We start from the raw sequence: 7,532 nt of genomic DNA, 5'->3' as shown, positions 1-7,532 counted from the left end.
TCTACATGGCAGACAGCTTCAGTCACCTTCCTCCCACTGCTCTCCTTCCTAAAGTCCACATGCTTGCTATTTTTGAACTTAGCTCATAGTATGCTAGAACTTGGGAACTAAGAACAGGTAGTTCCTTGGGCAGGACAGGGGAAGGAGAATAGTAATGTCTTCCCAAGGTGAAGTGAGTGAGTGACAGGTGTGGAGTGCTTCTCAGGTGTCAGAACTCCACTGGTGACTTCCTTTGGACAGTGCTGTTAGGTCACCCTACCTTTTGTCCTTAGTCTGACTTCCTGTCTTAAATCTCTCTTGGTGTTGCTTCTCTCCAAGCCCAGAGTGGTATCTTCACACTGAAGTATGGACATGTCCATGATAACACACTTCTGCCCCAATCATTGTGCATGATTATATAAGGCCACCTTTATGCACCTATATATGCACCTATATAATGTACTTTGATCATAGCCCACATAGTGTGCTACCCTTCCTTTTCCCCTCCATTTTCCCATTTCTACCCTCAGTTCTCCCGGACAGCTTCACTTTGCTTTCATATCATATATACATAAATAATTTTTTGTGTCCACCAATGCTAGGACCCACAAATAACAGAAACATCCAATATTTGTCTTTCTGAGGATGACTTAATATGCTTAATTTGCTTATTTCTGGTTGTATCCATTTTCTTACAAATAATATAACTTTATTCCCCTTTTTATAACTGAAAAGATTCTATGCTATATTTTCTTTAAAAACTATGTTGGTCTTATAACTTAGCAATCATGAATAGTGAGTACTTCAAGAAACATTGATATGCAGGTGTTGCTGATATTGAGACTTTGGTGTATGAAAAATAATTTTATTTATCCCATTGTTTTGGAAGATATGATTCCAAATAGTTTATCACTGACTGTGGGCAGGATCCCTGAATCTGTGAAATCATGGCAGGGTGTGTTGTGGTGGGAGCATCATTAAGAGGTAGAGATCCACAGTTCATTGGCTTCCACTAGTTTGGCCGGTCATCTCTGCATGTCCTGCCATCATGATCTCTACGTCCCTTGACTGTAGAATTCCTCCTTTCTCTCATCAATCGGATTCCTGGAGCTCAGCCTGGTGCCTTGCCATGGATCTCTGCATCTGCCTCCATCAGTCACTGGACAAAGGCTCTATGATGACAGATAGGTTATTCCCAAGACCGGTCACCAGAGTAGAGCAGTCCAGGTACCCTCTGGTCCACTGCCAGCAGACCAAGGTGGGGTCATCCTTGTGGATTCCTGAGAGCCTCCCCAGCACCCTGCCTCTTCCTATTCCCATGATGTCCTCATCTATCATGGTATCTTCCTCCCTGCCCTCCCACTCTGTTCCTGTTCCAGCCTGACCCTCTCATTTCCCTATGTTCTCACCCCCCACTCCTCACCCTCTGCCACACCCCCACACCCAGTCCACTCCCCCATGGGACTGGACTAGGCCCTCTGGATAGGATATGGAAGACGGTTGTTTGGCTCAAAATGTTTTGGGGGCACCCAGGCAGGGGCATCGGGATCCATCCCTGGTACATGGGCAGGCTTCTGGGAATCCAGTGCCTGTGGTGTGATGCCTTGCACAGCCTTGGTGCAGTGGGAAGGGGCTTGGACCTGCCTAGGCTCAGTGTGCCGGTGCTGTGGGATGTTCTGTATGTGCTGTGGGAGCCCATACTTGGGTTCCTCGTGGCTTTACCCAGCATGTCCGCATAGAGGATGATTAGGACCATGGGCCTGCACTTGGCTGTGCTGGGGGATGGTCTGTATGTCAAATTGCTCTGATTGGTCAATAAATAAAACCTGATTGGCCAGTGGCTAGGCAGGAAGTATAGGCGGGACTAACAGAGAGGAGAAATAAAAGAACAGGAAGGCAGTAGTCACGGCCTGGAGCCGCCGCCAGGACAAGGAAGATGTAAAGTACCGGTAAGCCACGAGCCACGTGGCAAGGTATAGATTTATGGAAATGGATTAATTTAAGCTATAAGAACAGTTAGCAAGAAGCCTGCCACGGCCATACATTTTGTAACCAATATAAGTCTCTGTGTTTACTTGGTTGGGTCTGAGTGGCTGTGGGACTGGCAGGTGACAAAGATTTGTCCTGACTGTGGGCAAGGCAGGAAAACTCTAGCTACATGCCGGGCTCTGCTGACTCCCCATGGGAGACCTTGATTTGGGGGATGTGGGGGTGCGGGTGGCTTGGGAGAGAGGGCTGGGGGGGTGGGAGGAGGGAGGAGGTGGGATCTGTGGGTGGTATGTAGTGTGAGTAGAAAATTTCTTAATAAAGAAAAATGAAAAAAAGAGGTATAGATCATATGGCAGGGCAGGAATCTAGAGCACAGGATGGGAGCCAATATCCACTTCCCATTATGCTTCTTCCCTGAAGTTTCTACCACCTCTGAACACCACCATACTGGAGTTCAGTTCTGACTCATGAACTGGAGTTCAAGCTATATCCAAACTGTAGTACTGTGATTTTTAGTTAGGAGTGATGGTAAATGTGTCAATGAAATGTGTTGTTTTCTGTTTTGATACAGGTTCTTCCAAAGCTAGCAATCTCTATTGATGTCACATCAAATGTCAATCATGAGTGACCACATCTCACACTCTCAGAATCCAGTGGCTTCTGTGTAAGATGGTGCAGGAGGAGATTTGCCTGGAGGAGGAAAGAATCTCGAGGTGATCAAGACTAGATCAGGTGCAGGACAGGAGAAGGTCGGCAGGTCAAAAGGCAATCTCCTTTATCGTAAGAGATGGCTTGGTTGCAGTTGAAATGGATGGAGGTAAGAGACAAGAACACAGATCTTGGCTGCTGGAGGCACTGCCATGCGGGCATCTATGCAGATGGCCATGGAGACAGAGTGCTTGCTGTGGCGTCTGATGGCCAGTGTTTGTGTCTTTCTCCAGCATGGACCAGCAGTGTGACACAGTGGTGGAGGGGCAGTTCCTTCAGTCTTCCCGGTCTCAGTATTCCTCTCCAGAAAGTGAGGTTGCTGACCAACCACACCTACCTCGTAGTGCATGTGGAAGGGTCAGCGGGTTAAGCACATTGCCATTTAAATTGGCCTTCTGCAGTGATGGCAGGCCAGGGAATGTTTTCCTCTGCTGACTTACTCCCTGGTATGAATTAGGGGGAAGGGGTACCACAAGTGACAGCAGGATCAACTGTGGACCCCATGTTTCTAGTATGCATGCTCAAAAAAAAAAAAAAAAAGCTAGCTTACCTCAGGCCATAGAAAGCAAACTGTGCCCTCTCAACAAACTCTCAATCTTTCAATCCATGCAAACTTGAACTCTTATCTCTTGCAGACACAGTAAATACATCATGCAAGGTAATGTTACTGTATAACTTTTGCCCTCTGATACCCTACTTGAACTCTTCATCTGCAGTGAACATTTGTGGGGGAATGGCAAGTCTTGGGACTGGACTAGTGTCCCATTCTCACTAGATAAAGGCAGCCATGAACCCAGTTTGCCGTTTTAGGTCCTAAGTCCAGTCTAGGTCCAGTATTGATTTGGTCTGTCGTGAGGTCATTGTGGAGGGAAAGACACTGTCATCAGCATCTGTTTTGGAGATTAGATTTTTGAGGGTAAAGTTCAAATCTGTATAGATTCTATGCTATAGAAGAACCTGACAAACACCATGCTAGGTGAAACATGCCAGGTGTAAAAATCGCATGTAGTGTATGGTCTCCATGATTTGAAGGACCCAGAGTGAGTCATCCAAAAATGACAGACACACAATGGGGGGTCAGTAATGGGATAGAGAACAGGAAGGAATCCACACAGTTTCAGATTAGCAGGGGTGTGTGCACAAAAGTGAGTGTGCTGAATAAATTGCACACTTAAAACTAGTTATTTCCTGCCAGACCTGGTGGCACACACCTACCCTAGCACTCAGGAGGTAGAGGCAGATGGATCTCTGTGAATTCAAGGACAGCCTAGTCATACATAATGAGTTCTAGGACAGCCAGAGCTACTATAGGGAGACCCTGTCTCAAAAAACTAAAAGTTACCTTTCTGTTGCACTAATTTTATCATAATACTTTACATTTTGGGTAATAATAGCATGTTACTCATAATAGAAGTTCATACCACATGTACTGCAGTTTGGTCACACTCACCAATCATGAACCTCTCTTCTCTGTTCCACTCCACACAGCAGTTTCCCAGCTGGTTTTCCCCCAACACACATTTCTATGTCTGTCTTTTCTGACCCACTGAGATTCATTCAGCTTCCTTACAGGAAATTGGATGAGGGCTCCTGAAACCCCTGCTGAGGATCAGGAGACATATCATCACTCTGGTGCCTACAATAGACAGAGATGCTTCCAGGGGCCGTGCCAATCTGATGCCTCTTGCCAGCTGGTCCAGGATTAAGTCTTAATGCCAGAAGCATGTAATCCATAGCCTGTTATATATTCTATTATCTCTCTTATATGCAGAAACTTTAAAAACCAAACACCACTATTGTAATTTGGTAAGTGCAATTTCTCTGATTTAAATGCATACCCTCAAGTTTATGTATTAGAAACTTAGTCTAAATGTAACCCAACAAAGAGACTGAACCCTCAGGATGGATAAGGCTGTGGAGGGTCTGTTTTCATGAGTAGATTAAGGCTGTTTTTACAGACATGAGCCAGTTGCTGCAGGGTTGGGGTCTTGAGGAAATGATGGATTTCACCTCTTCCTTCTCTTCATGCTCCATTGTCCTCCACACCTTTGTTATTTGGGGTTTCCTGCACATTTTCCCACCAATCTGTGAGAAGTCAAGTAATTATTTAGTTATTATTCACTGCTATATCTGTAGGCCCTTGCTGAATATTTTGTATGTGGTAGACATCCTGACAGGTTAGTTGAACGGGACCTATGGACTTAGTCTGACCATGTTAAACTTCCTAACTTGCTAATGCAAGATGAATTGCCTCTGTCAAAGCCACTCTCACTATAAGCTCAGGATGATCAACCAGGATTCTGTTGACATGTGGTCCCTACAGGAAAGACCACAAATGGATGGATGGCGTGGAAGCTGAGGGATCACTAGGCAGTATTTAGCAGCCTTTCAAATGACCCTGTCATAGACTGCAAACTAGACAGATCATTGGCCAAGACATGTACCCATCCATCTGAAAAACTATCTATCTAAGGCCAATGGGTACAAAAGAATCAAGCAACAGCATTCATGTCCAGAAGGAGGCCAAGCCCATCAGCCACCAATGGTAAGGCAGTTGTCACTAAAGACAGATGCACAGCACCCCAGAATAGTAGTAGAATTTAGAGAGGAAATTGATCCATTTTGTACAGAGGAAAAAAGTAATCCATAGTAGGGTGTCCTAGTCAGGGTTACTATTGCTGAGATGAAACACCATGACCAAAGCAACTTGGAAAGGAAAGGGTTTATTCAGCTTACACTTCCATACCACTGTTCATCATCAAAGGAAGTCAGAACAGGAACTCAAACAGGACAGGAACCTGGAAGCAGGAGCTAATGCAGAAGCTGTGGAGGGGTACCACTTACTGGCTTGTTCCCCATGGCTTGCTCAGCCTGCTTTCTTATAGAAGCCAGGACCACGTGACCAGGGGTGGTCCTATCCACAATGGGCTGGACCCTCCTCCATCAAGCACTAATTAAGAAAATGCCTAATAAGCTTGCTTGCAGCCTGGTTTTATGGAGGCATTTTCTCAATTGAGGCTCCATCCTCTACATTGATTCTAGCTTATGTCAAGTCAACATAAATAACTAGCCAGCACACAGGGTGATTCTCCTTGTTGGGTGTGATTGGTGAGAAATGACTCCACCAGGTTCATATTTTTTTCTGAGCTGTGTTTTGATGGATAATTTCAAGTCCTAACGGGTATAGAGGAACCTTATAGGAAATGGAATTTGGGGCTATGCAAATGACTCTGAAAAGTTGCTGTGAAAGGGACCCAAGTTAAAATTTCTAGTACCCATGTATTATTCACTGGGCTGCTGGCAAATGTCTATAACATCAGAAAGGGAGGACGTATGTGGTAGAAAAGATGGTCCCCAGGGCCTTGCTTCCCAGGCAGTCTAGCTGAAATGGCAAGCTCTAGGTTCAGTAATAGATCCTGTCTTGAAAAATAAGGTGGAAAGTGACAGAGGATGACACCCATTGTACACACACACACACACACACACACACACACACACACACACACACACACTAGAAAAGGAAGCCTTGCACTGGTGAAGATCAGTAGGTACAGTTTCTCTGTATGTTTTCAACGTGTTTGGAATGAGAACATGCATGAAAGAGACTTGCAAATTGGAAGAAATTTAGTGCCAATGGATTTAATTGAGTTTCTGGAAGAACAAATATTTACCTAGAATATGTATTCAAAGGAGGTCAGAGTAGGATTGTGCATGAACTTTTGATAACTATCATTGAAAAGGCCATCTCAGTTCTCTGAGTTCAGGCAGTACAAGGGAGGACTTTCTACTGGCTGAATCCCTGACACCTCCTCCTTTCTCAGCACATAAACACTGCAGACTGGTCTCATTGCATCTCAGCTGGGCACAGCAGGGGAGCCCTGCAAGACTCTCAGCTGGGAGGGAAACTTGGAGCCAGAACTGCTGAAGGAAAGCTGAGATGGAGCTGATCCCCAGCCTTTCCATGGAAACCTGGGTGCTGCTGGCTACCAGCCTGGTGCTCATCTACATGTGAGTAGCTGTCCAAGATTCTCCCTATCTGTAACTGGAGTTGGGGTGATACACAGGCCCCCTTCCCTTTCCTGTTGGAACATCCGAAGAGAGCATGGAGGAGAAGTTGAAATCGAGGCTTTGGTAGTGCAGTTCCTACTGACATTATTGCCAATGACATTATACACTTCTGACTCCCTCCAACTCTTACCTTATGGCTCAGAGGGTTTTGACAAGACTTGCTCCTGGGAAGATGGAGTTGGCTCTCAGTCTGTACTCAGATGAACCAACATCAATCCAGAGAACTCATAAACAATTTGCCACTACAGCCCTTCTGAGTTTGGGGAGTCCCAAGATCATGGAGGTGCTTAAACTTCTCACTGTCCTTGCCTCCTTGCTTTCCTTATCATGCACCGATGACGTGTGTAAGGCTTCTCCCCTGGGCATACACATGTCTATTGCTCTCTCTCTCTCTCTCTCTCTCTCTCTCTCTCTCTCTCTCTCTCTCTCTCTCTCTCTCTCTCTCTCTCATCCCCTAACATGCTTTCTACAAATTCCCATCATGCATCCTAGACATTGTAGGAGGGTCGGCATCTACTCTTCCCTCTTTTCTGTAACCCTCACCTGACACACCCTTCCTCTGGATAACTCAAGTTGTTTTTTGTCTTTCAGTATCCAGAACCATTTCCCACTCAGTGCTGTGTTTTTAGAGCAGAGGACAGCTAGCACTGATCCTGAGGGAGGGTCTCCGTTGCTGGTTGGATCATGATAAAATGTTCTTGGCTTTTTCTTTTACTTTATAGGTATGGGACCTATTCTAATGGGATTTTTAAGAAGCTCGGCATTCCTGGACCCAAACCTCTGCCTTT

At 45.5% G+C, this 7,532-nt stretch overlaps 1 long non-coding RNA gene across 1 annotated transcript; it reads left to right on the top strand.

The window, feature by feature from the left end:
- The first annotated feature begins 3,950 nt into the window (after nt 1–3,950).
- On the top strand, nt 3,951–7,532 carry LOC119087128. The gene is made up of 3 exons (XR_005090572.1): nt 3,951–4,482; nt 6,498–6,684; nt 7,467–7,532. It is a non-coding gene; the product is annotated as an uncharacterized LOC119087128 (long non-coding RNA).

Source organism: Peromyscus leucopus, unplaced genomic scaffold, assembly GCF_004664715.2.
Source record: "Peromyscus leucopus breed LL Stock unplaced genomic scaffold, UCI_PerLeu_2.1 scaffold_1356, whole genome shotgun sequence".
NCBI classification, from domain to species: domain Eukaryota; kingdom Metazoa; phylum Chordata; class Mammalia; order Rodentia; family Cricetidae; genus Peromyscus; species Peromyscus leucopus.
This window is presented reverse-complemented; position numbering and strand designations above follow the sequence as displayed.